We start from the raw sequence: 17,812 nt of genomic DNA, 5'->3' as shown, positions 1-17,812 counted from the left end.
TTGTCCGCGTTCGATTAAAGAATTATTAGCAAGATTGTTCGCGTTCGATTAATGAATTATTAGCAAGATTGTTCGCGTTCGATTAAAGAATTATTAGCAAGATTGTCAGCGTTCGATTAAAGAATTATTAGCAAAATTTTCAGCGATCGATTAAAATCTATGTGCATCATTGGACACATAACTCAGGGCGAGCATCTAAGAAATAATGCGCGTATATTCTTCAGTGGTTGATTGATGACAACAACCGATGAATCGCTATTTTTAACATTTATTATGAGAAGTTCGCCCTTTTGCATAGACTCGCACCGAAAATATGTTCGAGTACAGGCTATTAGTGCGATTGCATGCAATTCTCATCGTGTCGAGATATTAGGTACCTTGATATGAATTTTTTTACTCGAAAGGACTTAGGCCTTTCATTCACGAGGTTTCAAATGCCATTCTAATTTTAAATAATCAGTTACCTGTTTTCTGAAATAAAAATTAGAACTCCCTCTAAATTTTAAAACAGGGCTAATGTGGGAAGCTCCTGCTATATGTTGTTTTGCAGTAACAATTCTTTCATTTACCTGAATTTAAGAAATTAGCACGAAAGATGATTCGGCGAGGTTTTCTCTAATCTTGTAGTTGCCCTAAGCAACGACGGGCTCGTCTCGTCGTTTTTCTTAAATATTCGTGTCCAATATTGCGGAAGCGTCCTTCTTTTTCCCCTAAACACGTTAATTATTACCTGAAACGGCTCATGATTCTGTTGCGAATAACCTATAATTTTATTTAATATTTGAATTGACCGAAACTAATATCTTTCTGTGATCATGAAGCAAATTGCCACTATAGAAATATGAGTGATATGTGCCTTGGCCCCCTGATGTGTAATTGACACAAAATGTCACATCAACAATTTCTACATGCAATGTTTGGGCCTCATGCTAAAGTAACTGCTGATAACTATTATGATATTAATTTAAATGCCCTGTTTTCATCTGATGTATGGAAACTGCATCAGTCTCGACTCGGCGATATCGGCCATTACTCATTTTCTTCAATTAGATGTGGCTCGTCTCGAACTGATCATTGGCCGAAATAAATTTGCCATTGATCAGCAGATCAATTACCGGTGATACGGCCGCTTATTTCTGGCCCCAGCTGCATCCCGTAGTGTGGCTGCAGCGTCTTGACTGACTGACCTTCAGAAAATAATATTCAACAATCAACAGATTGTTAGCTCTCATTGTGACTTTCGATTAGTAGAAACCGAAATCCAATTCAACAGCTTATAAGAACCATCCATATTTTAAAATTCCTTTTGTTCATGTTATTTCTCGACTTTAATAATTGCAATGATGTTAAAATCTGTACCGACAAATCCTTATCAAATATTAACAACAACATCTAGAAAAAAATATCATTACCTCTGGTTTACTGAGTTGAATTGATTTGAGGGCTTGCATGATAATTCTGATCGCTGGCATCGACGTATAAAATGTACTCATTCTGATGATTTTCACAAATCGTGTAATTTTTCATGACGGCTGCTTTTGGGAATTGAATTTCGGCTGAGAATGAAATTTTAGAAACGATCAAGGTTTCAAATGACTTCTAGAAGTAATTTTCAAACCTCTGATTTTTTAAACAATAATAAAATTAAAATTTCAAGACCGTTCATAAAATGCAATAAGGAAACTAGCAAGAACTGTCAAAATTTGTTATAACGGTGGTAGACAAAACTGGATATACTTTGATTGACGAGTCCTGTTCATAGGCCTAACCTTAGCAAATCGATCTGTCTTTCTATGAAAATACTTTGAATCACAATTAACATACAGTATTACTTATATTTAGTGCAAGCCAGTAGAACTCGCGTCATCAACGACCATCATATATACAGCAGCAACGGAGGGCCCAGCGTAGGTTCGTGATTTCAAACAATTTCACAGTCACGATTTCACAGTCAGCAATTTCAGCAATTTCAAGCACAAGCTCAGTCATGTCCAGGCGGTGGTTGCAAGGTACAATAATTGTACATCTTTACCTGATAGTACATGCGCAGTCTAGAGGCAGGGATACATATACGATGTAAGTTCAACAGTGAAGATCTCTGACGTTGTAAAACATGTTGATTATCACGTAAAAATTCAGACAGGGTCATTGGTAGGACATTTGTGTTTGTCTGTCAAAATTATACGCATTAAATATTTGGTTACGACGGGTAAAGGAGACTAGTTTTATTTTCAAAGCGTTTTGGGAGCCAAATGTTATCTCTAAACCACGAAAAATCTTGATTTACGAAGCCTCTATAGGCAATCTTATTAACTTTAGCCGAGCGATAACATTATTGTTAGAGTTTAAAATAAATTTGGAGTGATTTCACAGATTAGAATGTTACCGTACTCAAAGAATGCTAGACAGAGCCTGCCTTGCAAACCAAACTGAGGCTGGGACTTGGTTTATTCTTTGCACGCAATGTTTATCTTTTGTTGAATTCTGTGTGCATCGCACACAACTGCGTCGGCGCTTTCCTGGATACATGCGAGTCTGAGATGTCGGAGATCTTGCCTGATAAAGCCTACATTATGGCCCGTGGTAGTATTCCTTTCACTCAACTTATTTTATCAATATCAAGTTCTTGCAAATTGATTTTGAGAACTGAAAGATTATTAGGAAAAAAATTATTATGACAGATTATTATGAAAGTTTATTCACCGAAAAGATTATTATGATTGAGTATATGTTTGGTGGAATAATCGTTCTATCGTAAGTCAGTTTCATCCCTCAGAGTGATTGAATTTTGGGTCCGTAACGCAGATACGAATTCAGCTATCATGTCGCTGCTTTTACAGTATTTCTGACACCAATTTTTTTAGCGTCCGCGTCGAGATTGCGGGATTAGTCCGGCCACTCAATCTCAAATGAAGACATCAATTGGCAGTTTGATGCTCGGTTAAAATATGAGCTCCAATTATCTAAGTTACTGCCTCATAATATTGGTATACACCCAGAAATTGTTTCACGTAAATTTATGCATATGATGCCGGTGTGTTGTCAATAACTTCATTTTGAGAAGATATTGTATAAATGAGAACTACACAGCTTCTTTGGGCGAGTCTGAACGGCGCCGGCATGACGGTTGTTGTCCGGCTGCGCTGCGGTGACAAAAGACGCTCCGTTCCGCACGCCTTCTTCGCATCCGCTGGCGTAGCTGCTTGTTGCTGCAGGTGCTGGTGTTGCAGGTGCTGGTGTTGCTGCAGGTGCTGGTGTTGCTGCAGGTGCTGGTGTTGCAGGTGCTGGTGTTGCTGCGGGTGCTGGTGTTGCTGCAGGTGCTGGTGTTGCTGCAGGTGCTGGTGTTGCTGCAGGTGCTGGTGTTGCTGCAGATGCTGGTGTTGCTGCAGGTGCTGGTGTTGTTGCAGGTGCTGGTGTTGCCACAGGTGCTGGTGTTGCTGCAGGTGCTGGTGTTGCTGCAGGTGCTGGTGTTGCTGCGGGTGCTACTCGTTGTTACAGCTGCTAATATTGGCGTTGCTATAGAATAGATGATGGTGATGCTGCAGGCATCACTGCAGCCTATCAGCTATCACATCAAATTACTTGATTCTTACATTTTTAAAAAATGTAAGACGCATCAATTAAATCGTTGTACATTTTATCATAAGTTCTTTATTTACAATAACATTTAGTCCCAGTAATACATAGTACCTGTCTCGGTTGTTTCAATTCATTTTAAGTCAGGTCCAGTGGGAGTTGCTTTCCTCGAACATCAGTTTTCGTTCATTAAGAAATACACGAAAATTTTAGCTGGCAATACAGGTATTGTTTGAACAATTTCTGGGGTTAAACACTGCACGCAGCTCTCCCAGCTCTCCCAGATTGTTTGTCGCTCTGGTTTTGTTGCTCCGCCCGAGATGAGCATTTCCAAGGGTCAGCCCATCTTGTGTTTTTGCTGCGCATGAAGCGTTCTCCGTTGAGCCAGGTTTACTACGAGCTTCGACCCCTACTAATGACTCCTTTATACTGGAAAACTTACACGAGTATACACTGCACGGGTCTTTTTAAACTCTCGCCTCAAAAGATCAAATAAAATCACTAGATAACGTTTTTGCTCATAGGTTAGGATGCATTATTTAATATATTCAAGTTACTCATTTAATACCTCACTACATTTAGACTAATCAATGATGTTATCGAGAGTCGACGGAAGGAATTGCATTTATCGTGTCATGACCGGATTTCTGTTCAGCCTATTGCCCATCCCTCATTGTAAGCCTGAAATATTTTGATAATAGTTTCATGTTCAATTTCTTATTTCGGTTTGATAATTATTGTGAGTTTTACGTTTTATTCCATATTTCGGTTTGATTATGATTGTAGAGCGAATTTCCATCTCTGTTGCTGTTTTATTATTAGTCAATTCAATTATATATTTAACTATATATTCAATATATTCAATTGGTCTGCGTAACTAACGAATCGCATTTGGAAGTGATGCCCACACATGCTCATCTTCCTGGTATACTAGATTTACGTGTAACTCTTAGCCTATAAACATTAACTCATAGTCTAAACATACATTAACTTTTAGTCTATAAGCATACATTAACTCTTAGTCTAAACATACATTAACTCTTGGTCTAAACATACATTACCTCTTGGTCTAAACACACATTAACTCTTAGTCTAAACATACATAAACTCTTGGTCTAAACATACATCAATAAATCGTAGTATATGAATCATTAACTGCTACTCCTGGCTGAGGTCTGGTAACCGCAGTTACTCCCAGAGACAATTGATGTGTCTATCAAGGAACCGCTCAATATTATGAACCTTATATAAAATACAACGTAAAGGGATTTTTTGTTTCCCTATGGAAAGGTTCTGTCACGTGAAATCCACAAATTTTACGTTACAGCTTCATTTACGACCATCAATAATAACAATGGGTCTCATCAGAACATCCAGTGAAGTTTTTGATCTGCAATGTGCGTAGCGAGGCGCTCGATTCATCATACTCTTAGGCGTCGTATGTTTGCTGGTTCCGTTCTGTGGTCGCTTTAAGGAGGGTTTCCATCATTTTGACCGTTTTGTCTGACTGTTGCTCTGACATAGACTTGGAATTTATCTCTAGCATAGAACATAACCCTTCAAAATAATGGGAGGATTGTTCCTGATCGCCTCACCGCTGAGCTCGCGGTGTCTGATTGCGGGTCTCAGTTGTGGGGTTAAGTTATTATGTAGGCAGGATTCCTTACATTTCCCTTCTCTGTCTCTGTGCGGCCGACGTCCCGTGTAAGCGACCTCTTGTTCGAGTGTCTTCGTTTCTGTTACTTTTCACCTGTCCCTCCTTGTCACTTCGTCTCTTTGAGATGCTAACGCTGCTTCTTTCGAGCCAGTTTCAGCGGGCTGGACATCTGAGACCTTCCACCCCTTGTGGGTGATGACCTATTTTTGATTTGAGAAACTTTTGATAATTGAGACCTTCCACCTCTTTGGTGATGTTCAACTTGACTTTCGGTGCGAGATAGCTAAACAGCTGAAGCGCTAGTAAACTAAACTAACTTCAAAATAATGGGGAAATAGATACTCCATGATATTATTGTCAAAGATTTGAATCAATTTGCCATTTACTGGTCGTCCCTGTGGATTGCTTTAGCAACTACTTGATAGGTATATGGTTCGTCATGCAATCTCTTTATGATACCAGCATTTTTGCTCCAGGCCAAAGCACTCGACAAGGTTTATCGCCGTGAGACTTTGAAAAGCATGGATTCTTTTTGGTATACTTTTATCAAAATCCATTTTCGAAATTATCAATTGTGAACATACATTTTAGTATCTCGTAGTACAATGCATTTATTTTTATTAAACTAGCTACGCGCACTTCATTATGGAGGTGATGGCAGTGAGAGTTATTATTTTGTTCACCGGCCTCAGGCCATGGAAGCTGCCAGCGTCTCAGGCTCCTGGAGAACAGTTACACTCTTCAGTATGCATGTCCAAGCGCCAGCCTGTCACTGCAACTCCACGATTACAATTCTTTGGTGTGGTCCTGAATACGAATCTCTTTATTTAAAGTTTCTTCGTTTAATTCGATGAAACAGCGCTATGTGTTTCCTACAATAAAGCTAAAGAAAGCATTAAATTACTCGACCAAAAAAAATAAAAAATACTTTTAAAAATCATCTGTGAAAAATTTATTCGATCATTGCGTTGAGGTAGAGTAGAGGTATATTCATGTCGAGGTAGATCATGCAATTATGATTAAATCCGATTAGATTACGATTTAAGCAGCATGGTTATGATCATGATTATCGTTTTCTTATTCACAAAAACCTCATGTCATGTCTTAAACCTCATGTCTCATTGAATAGAAAATAATTTAGAAATTAAAAAAAGCACTGCCAAAAGTTATGCAAATAGTACCGTTTTTCAGTAAAATTGGCATTGCTATTAAGTTTTCGACAGTGAAAATTCGTTTCTTGAAGTCTCAAGATTTTGTAATAACTTCATCTTAACATGGATATTCAATTTTCAACAAGAATCGCACGAAGAATTCAAAGGCCCCGACGTGACAGGCCTCATTTGCACGATAAGAATATGCGTTAATGCTTAGTTGAGAGACTTGCCTTGGGTCTGCCGGTCTCGACTCGAAGACTCGATCGAATAGATCGAGTACCGATCTATTCGATAACTTCGTTATTTGTATCTAAATTTAATCTTATTTGTAATTTTTTTAAATATGAAGTCTATATTTATTTCATGTAGAGTAATGGTCTAATTTGCAGCATTTTCATAGGCTAATTCTTAGCCATATTTCTCCTACATGTGTGGGGCGACCACACACACGCTAGCCACTATAATTGCTGCTCTCAAGAAAATCTCATTTAAGTGACCTGCTGAGAATTGCTTCATTTCCTATCCGCATCATTGCCGTGCCTCGGCTTCCATGGTCGCCGGGAGGATCGAGCGCAATTGAAGTAATGGCTTAATGGTTAAGATAACATGCCCCTTGTTCGTCATGCTGCTAGTTAATAGTATTGATAATGCTCAGCAAATTTATTGTGCTTTTTCTCCGGAAAAACGTCATCTGAAACCTGCACAGGAGAAATTGAAGAAATCTTTTCTGTTTATTGCCCAGACGTTAAAGTTGATGGATAGAATGCGGTCGCCCAAGTCACGTGAACTGCCATATTTTCTGGCTTTATTATCACTTTCATGCGCCGCTCCCGGAAATACCCAGACAAATTGCACCTGGTTTCCAAGTCTGTACTAAATATTTAACTTTCATCCTTTACGCTGGAAAGCGTTCATTCCGTTCATTCAGAGATTCTTCACGTTCGACGTCATGTACATATTACTGTTTCACTGTATGATAGTTTTTTTTTAATTTCAGTATTTCGCAAAAGTTCTATAGAATTTATTTATGGATTGAAAATGACATTTAGTTAGAAAAGTATTTTCGTCGTGAAATTGTGCACTTTTGAAATATAGATTTGAATAGTATTTATTCTATGGCATCCTTTTTCACAAATCGCCGATTCTCCGTCAGCCCAAAACTTCAAGTGTATACTTTTGTCGTTTTCTACTGGAAAGATGTTGATCAGCCGCCAAGTTGCTTCACACTTGGTCCACTGCATAACATCTAAATTTCTGTAATTTCTTCTTTCGAGACCGTACGCTCGATGACAAGAAGCGTACTAGACGGCCCTTGCTATGTTCTCTTTTTGTCCACACTCGATCTCGTGCTGAGTTGTGAATGAGAATTTTTTCTGTCGTCTTAAACACACACTCTCTAGACTGGCTTGTCGTTTGTTTTATTTTTTTTTATCCGACACGTGTAATATGGGATACCTGCTTTCATTCAGAATAGAGAGGAGCGCTGGTGAATATGAAATATTATTTCGAACAACGTATTGGGTAAAACTTAGAATTTCGTTTACAATCCTGAATGCGATTCAGCCGAGCGAATGCATCTTCTTATATTTTGATGCTGAAAACATATTCCCTTCTTGTTTATTTCGCCATGGAATACAAGGTGTTCCTCAATTATTGTATGTTACTTTTTCTGTGAACATACAATATATTGCTTAAAAAAATTTTTAGTACAAAGACATTCAGGACGTGCAGTGACGACACAGTGCATATGTCATGCACCGGGTACATCGTTCCAACAAATCATCGACCGTCTGTTAAAGCTTCCACTGACAGTGCGGTAAATCGATTCCTGTGTCCAGCTACAACACCTGCCACAATGTTTAGTGTTCACATACAACTTTTACTGTCTGGTAATGTCCACAGAGTTCCTTGAACTGAGAAAGAATATCCACAGAGTTACTTTTAATTGATCTGAGGTGGGATGTCCGCACATTTACAACCCATGCACTATCAAACAACGTGTCCAAAAAATTGATCAAGTAGAATGCCCACCAAGTACACGTACCATATGGTACAGTGTCCATACTGAGGTAGAGTGTTTTCCAAGTGCACCTACCATAAAGTATAGTGTCTACAGAGTTTGCATCGTCCAACAGACACTGTCCACCAAATAGCAGGTGCCTAAGACATCCAACTTTCACCGTCTCCTCGCCCTTTCTCCTCAAACGCCGAGATGCCGATGGCGTTTTCTTTCTCTGACCTGTCATACAGATTTGGGTAGATCATTCGTCAAAAAATAATTTGAAATTTGTTTGGGATGCAAGTTTGCTTCTGTAATTTACACTTTTCTCTAGAATGTATGTTTAGGATATTGATTGATATATTTTTGTAATATTAATGGTGTACAACACTTCAGTATACGCACGGAAGATATTTAACTTATTTTTTTGCTTATTCATTAATATAGTACCGAAAAAATTATCATTATGTGCAAAGAGAAATGCACCCGAATGTAATTTGAATTTTGTTAATTAATCTTTTCGCACAATTAATCCTGCTGAAGGCCCGATTTTGTATCCGTTGACACAAAGCAAGAGAACGATTTAGCGATTAATTAGCAAATGTTCTTACCTATTCTTACCTACATCGAAATAGAAGAGTTGGATCAAATTTTCTAGGGACTTACTTTCTGCAATTAATGATCATTAAATTATGTGGAAATCTCTCATCCTATTCTATTTGTATTCGTTTGAAGTGAAAAATTAATTGAATTTAGAATAAATATCAGTAAAAAAAAGTTGCTAACTCACTGTTGACAATGTATCGGGTCACCCTTACATTCTGACCGATTTTCCCTTTAGGGTCAAATTTAAAATTTAGATGAAGCTTAATAGACGACCGATAGATTTACAAGATGATTTATTTTAAAATGATATTCTTTTTGGAATAATTGTATAAAACGTGCGGGTCAACAATTGTTCTTGGCATTTATTGTTGCTTTTGTGCGGCGATTTGTGTTGATCCTCGTATGGTAATGAAAAGAATTGAATCGACAGGAGAATTAAAAATTAATTCAACGGAAAAGAACCCAATGCTATTTAGCGCTTGAAAAAAAATTAATGGTCGACGAGTTTAGAGGAGCTTTATTCTTTGCAGAAATTTTTATGACCAATGCGTTGGTGGGTGGCTTATCATCTGCTGGGAATATTGTCGGAGCTCCGATTGCATGCCACGCAACTGCTGTGCTTGTGTGACGACCGTTCTACCGTGACGGCCAATTAAGCTTTAACAGCGCATCCCTGCAGCGACAACCCTTCCTTGATTAGGATTGAGCTCAAGAATTTCAGGTATAAAAACGTTTTTATTTTTATTTTTTAATTGCTCATGAAGGCAAATTTGCGTGTTTCACAAGATTTTCGTTTTGACTTCGTATTTTCAAAAATCTTTTAATTATGAGAAATTACTCGTCGAAATATTTTCTGTCATATTCTAAAAATCGAATCCTTAAATGTGAATTACAAACTCTGATGAAATTATATGATCGAAATAAAATGGCAAGAGTTTCAGTATGAATTTTCAAGGGATTTTAAGAACGTCCTGATTGATGTATTAAAAAAACTAAACGCATTGAAAATCTCATGAATTTATCTCAAGGCAGCCGTTACACTTTCAAACAGTCATCGAAAAAATGATGGCTTAATGTTTTATTCAGCTCTTTCATGAAATCGGCGCTTGATATTTTCACAAATTTAATATTACTAATTGCCCACCATGCATCTGCTCCCAATTATTTACGAAGACACGAAAGATACGCACTGTTGTTGCGTAACATTTCGATGTGTTCCATCAACCGGTGAATGTGGGTACATCTTTTGTTGCGTTCTCTACAGACGGTTCCCAAAGAATCTGAATAACTTGTTGAAGAATTAATTTTCCGAGTTAATTGGTTAGGATTCTCTCTAGAAGTTGTATTGTTTTAAAAAACCTCGTAACTCGTCACGTAGAGAATCTATTTTGACGGCTAATATTAACACGTTGAGTGTGACACGCCTCACCAGCCCTGCCAGATGGCCTAAAGAACGGCCTAGTCCGCGGATGAATAGGCCTATAATTTAAAATATACTAGTAAATTTAGAGGTTCCGGTGCAAAAATTAAATTTTCCTTCTATTAAAAATTTAAAGAGGTAGTACTGTCATCATAAATTTTCGTCAACAAACGCAATTGAAAAAATTAAATCGCGGAATTTGTCCGGAAAAAAGACCGTGCAACCCCCCGGAGGGTCGTGCTGCACTTAAACGTGTTGAGTTCTTATTCCTAATCTACTAATCGCGAGCGTGCATGAGACCAAAAATTTTCTCAACATTTGAACTAATTATAACGGAAAATACTTTCAATATTTTTACTTAACCCTTCAATAGTCCAAAGAAAGCTATTCAAAAACCCGTTATATGGTTTGTCCCGTGCGCCGTTAAATTCGGGTATGGCCGCCAATTCATGGTGCAGCCTTCCCAGCCTGCGGAGAAACTTCCGTGTTGTGCTGAACTTTCTCCTTGTCTAGGCTCCGGTCATCGGGCATCACCAATCGCCGTCGACTTGAGTTCAGGGGGAAATTTGGCAAGCATGGCTCGTAAATGCAATAAATTCTCACAGATCCGGAGAGTGACTTCCAAGTTCTATGCTGTATTGAACCTCAAATTTATTAGGTAGAGAGAAGTCCGTTGAAAATTATTGGAGGGACACCGGCCATCGGATATCATGTGGATGCATCTTATTTATTTTTTATAAGCACGACTAAAATAAATAGGATCTTTGTGATTATAGAAATTTGACTCATTTTTTCTAGTAAGAAAAAATATGTAATCCAGGTAAGAATTTCTGTACACGTGTCTTGTATTTGCGTATTTTTTCAATCAATCTGTGAACCAATATAATCATGTTTACGGTTAATTATAAACGATTTGTAGCCTACCGTCTGGTGACCAAAAGCACGGCGAAAAGAATCAAATATTATTTAAATTTTCAAGTCCCGTGGGTCTCCGCTAACTGTTCAAAAGAAGAAAACTATTTTCACGATGTTTCTCGAGCTAATTGATGTTAGCAAACGTATGTTCAATATTTTTTCGATGTAAAATGGACCACGAATTTAAGCGGGAAATGATTCGCCTTCGCTAATGTTTTATAAATCAATTTTATATAATTCAGAAGTTCACTGTAGAAGTGTTTTTGAGTTGCATGTATACACGAAGCTTCCTTAAGATTCTCATTCCTGAAAACGGTAGAGAACTACATGAACTTTTCATGTAAATTATTTAAAACCTTGACTAGCTTAAACATTTCATTATTAGAATGAAGAAAACTAATCTTAATTACGCAGGAAATTACATCGACAGTTTCCTTTTCCTTTCAGCTGCCATCAGAAAGAAACAAAAAAAAAAACACCCAAAGGCCTGCCCAGCGCGATGGTCTCCCGATGAAAGCTTGCATCTGTTCCCTCTATGCCATGAAAGGCTTGTGCAGAAAGTATCTATTATTTCAGATGGCAATGTACTTTCCTTGACCTAATTTTGTAATAGCTTTAACGCTTTGGCGGGTCCTGGTGCTTTATTTAAACAATGACTCATTTTTACCGCAGCGTTCGCTGAATATGGGTTTGTTTTCCATCTCCTTTAACGATGTCTTGTAATTACATGCAAAAATTTCGTATCTGGCCGCACGATTTCATCATCATCTTCACGCTGTATTTGATTTTCGTCGGAATTTTTGTATATACCGAAGACGTGTTATTTGTTATTGGTGACTGTATTCGAATATGTTGCTTGTGCCAAAATAAATATAACTTATATTTGAAATGTATCATGCATACTACACGAGTTCTATAAATCAATCCTGACACGCGGGTTAAGTATACGTTTTCCCTTGACAACAGATGCGGATGAATAAATACCATCATTCTTTAACGATTACTTCTAATGTGCTTAGGAGCCTGAGGGCTAACGAGGCGTTACGTTATTCTCTCCTACCGCAGATGCATGCTTTTACTGCCTGCATGGTTGAATTAATACATGTATTAATTCAACCATGAGTACCTGTTCTAATTGGGGAGCCCCGTATATTGGGAGCGGTTACTGGTTTTTGAAACTTCATTAGTTGGTTAAATTTGCAACAACTTTATTCAGTAATCATTCCATGACGTTTTATTTTATCAATATAAAATTTCCCCCATTCGCGCCCGAATATGAAAGGACAGGCGAAACTGAAATTACTCCATCCTACAGCTTTAATACGTGGTTATTCTAAATGATGGATCCATTTTAATACATTCGTGTTTATTGCGTTATAAATTTAAAATGAATAATTATTATTCATTCTGAATTTATACATCAATAAGTACGAATTTATTAAATTGGGTCCATCATTTAGAATAACCCTGTATTATTCAGTACAGATCTTAGTTAGTTTAAATTTACTCTCGCTTCCGAATAGACTGAAGTGGCTCATAATTTCCCGCGGTCCACGTTGTGGTTCATGCGCGGGTGCACAGGTTTTAGTTTAACTCTCTGCACAAAAGCCAAATTTATTAGTGTAATTAAGTTTAACAAGCTTCTGAGCCAAAATTGCGTCCGTATGACTCTATTTATGAGCCACGAAATTGAGACAATTTCCACATTGTGAAAATTGAATGAACAATACACGACGAAATGCTATTTTGGATATAGCTAAAATAGCTCCAGCTTTTTTAGATATATGTGAATAGTAACTATTTTTTGCGAGTTTATTGGCAATTATATATTTTCTATAACTTTGCTTTCACTGGGAGTAGCATTTGTGTCTGCCCATAACTTAACGAAAATTTTCCGATTCGTGAGACCGAGCTTGAGTGTTGTTTTTTTCTGAGTTCTCTAAAATTCGAGTGGGAAGCGAAAGTTCAAGGATCTTATATAGCGCAGGGCCATTTCTACCTCTAACAGGTTCCGTTTGCTAGTGCAATGGTGAGGTATACTGGGTATGATGCAAGTACTGTGCGTAAGAATTGCATTTATTGAATCACGAAAACATTTTCAAAATATTGAATTCGCTATTGAGCTACTATTCTAGCAAAATCTTGCCAGTCGTACGCGTTCAGCGATCAGTACAGCAATTACGATCATCGTAAATATTTAAGAGGATCTCGCCCCTTGCTACGTAATTGCGAAAATTTCGCGTATTTCAAAAGCCTGCGCTCGCAATCTACGCAAATTATCCTCGTCTCTCATCGGTGATGGATGCCCCTCTGTCTACTCGCTGTAGCCTCGCAACCTTTATACTTTGTTTGAATATTGTCCGGTAGAAATACTGAATGCATAATTTTATTTATACCCTTGAATCTCGTCCATGTGTAATTCTATGCAATTTGACAGAATTTATTCCCATGTGAATAATTTAGCATGATCGAGGCAATATTGGGCGAGTTTCCAGCTTCGTGAAATGATTCGCTTATTTTATCCATTTAATTAATCCTTTATATTTTTATGCAGTACAGTATATTGTTCAGAGTATTCAGTTTTTTCATTTTGAAATATGAAAGATACATGAGACCACATGAGTCACCAAACTAAATTAGTATCATGAAGCTGTAAAAATATGTTGAGGAGATGATTTTTTTTTAAGTATGCGCAGTACGCCACCACGTCGTGGCTTTCAAATACCACAGAGGCGTAATTACGTCTCCTAAGCTTGAAGAGTTAAAACGAGTATTAGCTTTTCTTGGGTCTTGAGCTTGAAGTTCATTTCGTTGCCAATTCTATTTGCTGGAGCTCTTCCTTTTCTTGAAAGTTAATAAGAATGATATTTTTAGCACTACTTTCAGCTCATGTAACTCAAGACATAGTGTCACAAAGACTGGATTAAGTCATTGTTTTGGAGAATTAAAGCGTAAAAGTCGCCTTTGTTAGGTCATGTGCTAGACTAAAGCGTTGCCATGCACTCAGGTCAGATTAGGTCACTGCTGGCTTTCAGTGACTCGCTGCCTGACCTCTGTGGGACGCTAGAATTATTCCACCCTTTGGATGCTGGTCCATATGTTAAATTGTTGAACTAAATTAATACGATATTGTAATGGTTTATGACACGCACATGTAATTGTTTATGACGTTTCGAGCAGCTTTGATAATCAACTTTAATGATGGAAAATATACTACTTCGTTCAAGTTCATGTGAATTAAGTATTTTTTTTCAAGCAAGCAAGTAGGTTCTTTCCGAGCAACCTTTCAGCGAAGACGTTGGGAGAAAAGAGATTGAATTAACGATCATTATTACATTAAGCCGAATCAAAATTTGCAGAACAATTAATTTACTTTTGATCATTTGCAAAAAATTTTAGTTGAGTCATGCCAACATACGAGTATATTCCAGTTTATAACGGTTATCTAGAAGCTATTTTATGCATTCGTCTGGTACAGCTCGATGCTCACGAGATGGTTGGCACGACGCTATGCACAGCAGGTATGCCCGAAACTTCCCACGCTACATCACGCCTCACACAAAGCCTATACACATGGCCAAGGTGAGCTAGAGATGCACCACCAATGCCCCAACGCACTGTTAAGTACACCTGGTGCGTTCTGTATAACATTGAGTAGATTTTAGATTATAGAAACAAAGCGACATTCAATTAATAACACGAATTTTGGAGACTTGTTTTCCGGAGAAAATCCAAGCGCAAAATTTGACTTGAACGGCGCTAGGGCATCATACGTTGCTTGCTGATCAGCTCTGTAAAATTAATGCGACAGGCATCTGTGTGGTGTTTCGATTTCATTGCATTTCAAACTCTAAATACGAAGGTGAAATTAATGATTTTGAAGCCATTTTTGATGTGCGGCAAAATGCCGGGATTAAGGGCTTTGTTGTAAGTTGGGGATTTTAATCCACCAAACAATATATTTTGCGAGCGGGTTTCGCTCATAGCTCTCCTGAAACCAAAGCAGTTTGGAGACAATATTAATCACATGCCTGCTCTTCTCACGTAGTCGATTTTTGTAAGATAATTTAAAACGTCAAGCTATATCAACAAATCATAGCTATTGTGTTGCTTTATCGTCAGTGAACGCGTTCCGTGCCATTCAGAGACAGTGCAGCGTGGACAGATAACAATTGTGCGTTATTTTTTTGCTATAAATATTGGTAGGGATAAATTATTTCTTCTTTATAGATGCTCACCCAGTGTAAATTCTGTCTTATGTCTGGAGCAAATTGCAAGAATTTTGCCGCAAAGTAGACGTATAATCATTAATGCAATTTTCTCGGTTATAATTGTGGTAGACCGGTAAATTTGCTATACAGGCTCCAGGAAAGACGCGAACTTCCATTAATTGCCGACTAAATGATAATTATATGCAGAGCTGGGCAGCGCTACTTTGAAATGTAGCGGCGCTACCGCTACACCCACTAGATTGTAGCGAGCGCTACCGCTACAGCTACAGTAAAATGTAGCGCCGCTACATTAGCCGCTACAATGGCCAAAATTATTGGAAATCTCTAAATATTTACTGTTCTGCTACTGGGATTTACTCATAAACATTTAATGATAATAAAACATTTTCAAAACATATCAATGCAACTTTATTGCAATTAACCTAATCGAACTATTACAGGTTAGATACAGCAAATAAAAGTTACAGTTATTTTTATGTTTTATGTCTACTTTAATCTACCAATCTCAAAAATTATCCACATATACATGTAAAAATCAGTCTTTTATTTGTATATGTATGTGGATTATTTTTGAGATTGGTAGATTAAAGTAGACATCCATGTAGGGAAGGTGAAACATAAAAATAACTGTGGAAAAATAACTGTAAGCAAACTGACACATTAAGAAATACCTGTAAGTGGTAATTGGTAACAACTTAACAAGTAACAACTAACATGTTGACACTAGTAACAGGCTGGGATTGACAACATTACACCGAAATCTTTCGTACAGCTTTATTCTATAATTTATATTATGTATGTATCATGCTGGTTTTTAAATAATATTTAATACTATTAAGTAAAATCTAAAGGCTTTACCTATAAATGTAGCGGTAGCGCTGTAGCGGCAAAACCTCGTATCGCTACTTGAATATGTAGCGGGCGCTACCGCTACTGCTACATTGCCTTAAATGTAGCGCCGCTACCGCTACTGAAAATGTAGCGGCCGCTACATGTAGCGCGCTACTGCCCACCTCTGAATTTTATATGCGACTTGAATTATATGTGTTGTGAATGAGCGAACTTCCTATTGTGTGGGCTTTTCCAGCTTGGATAAATTCAATATTGAATTTTTAGTGCATTAAAGTTGTTCGGTGGAACATGAAATTAATCTAAATCTGGTAAAAAAAACTGTGTAGACTTGCGTGCTTTGAACCACCAAAATGATGGCTCTATTGAAAATCCACCTAAATTTGTACATTTCGAAATTTCGTATAATTACATTATTTATACATTAATAAGTATTGAATATGTTTCATAAAAATATGGAAAAAGTTTAAAAAACTAGGCGTGACAGTGGGAAACACAGCTGGTTTTGAAACTAGCAGCGAAAATGCTTTCCAACCCATAAAATTATCTCAGAACCATAATCTCTGCTGACCAATCTTATGCTATTGGCACGAGTTTTCGAGGTAATCAATGAAAATAAATGGGTACGCTTATTCAGCGAATCCTCTTCACTGTAGGCTATTTAAATATCTTAATTGATTATTGTGTAGCATACATAGATTTCATCTATTAGGAACATTTATCAATTGTTCAGAGCAGAAAACGCCCCAGTGGGCAGTGATAAGTTTGACGCCGTATACATTGTTGATTCATCTATAATCTAATTTTTGACTATTCTAACTGTGCAGATATAATCTAGTAAGTCGCGCTTGATTATCGCCTTTATCCCATGGCGATTTGGCAATGACTTTGGAATTTTTAATTTTTTAACCAATCTTCTACAGCAGTCCTATCACTCACAATTACAGGTGTCTGTCTCAAAATTACTCGTTTTCTTTCATTCTTCTCAGAGAAAACTAATGCGCGGTAACACCGGTTAAATGTTACGTAACATGTAAACCTAATCTATTGCTGTTATGAATTTAATTGCTAACGATTGGCAAACTGCTTGAGATATAAAATCTATTTAGATTCAGCTAATTAGTTTTCTGTGCATTTTTTCACTTTTGTTAGCAAATTTTTTCAGTAGTAGTCAACTGAGTCTAAATATAATATAAAAACAAATAATACTAGGTTAGCTAACTCAGCTGAATTGGATGCAAAGCATTTGAGACCAATGTATTATACGATAAAAAAAGTATCCCCTAAAAATTTACCTTTGCCTTCGTATTTGGTATACTTGCTTTTTTCGATAATTTCTCGCGTTTGCCGTGTGATTTCACTCATACGTGTTCCGGTTGTACTCAATCCCTTTTCAACTGACCT

Source organism: Hyalella azteca, unplaced genomic scaffold (assembly GCF_000764305.2).
Source record: "Hyalella azteca isolate HAZT.00-mixed unplaced genomic scaffold, Hazt_2.0.2 contig7695, whole genome shotgun sequence".
Taxonomy (NCBI): domain Eukaryota; kingdom Metazoa; phylum Arthropoda; class Malacostraca; order Amphipoda; family Hyalellidae; genus Hyalella; species Hyalella azteca.
This window is presented reverse-complemented; position numbering follows the sequence as displayed.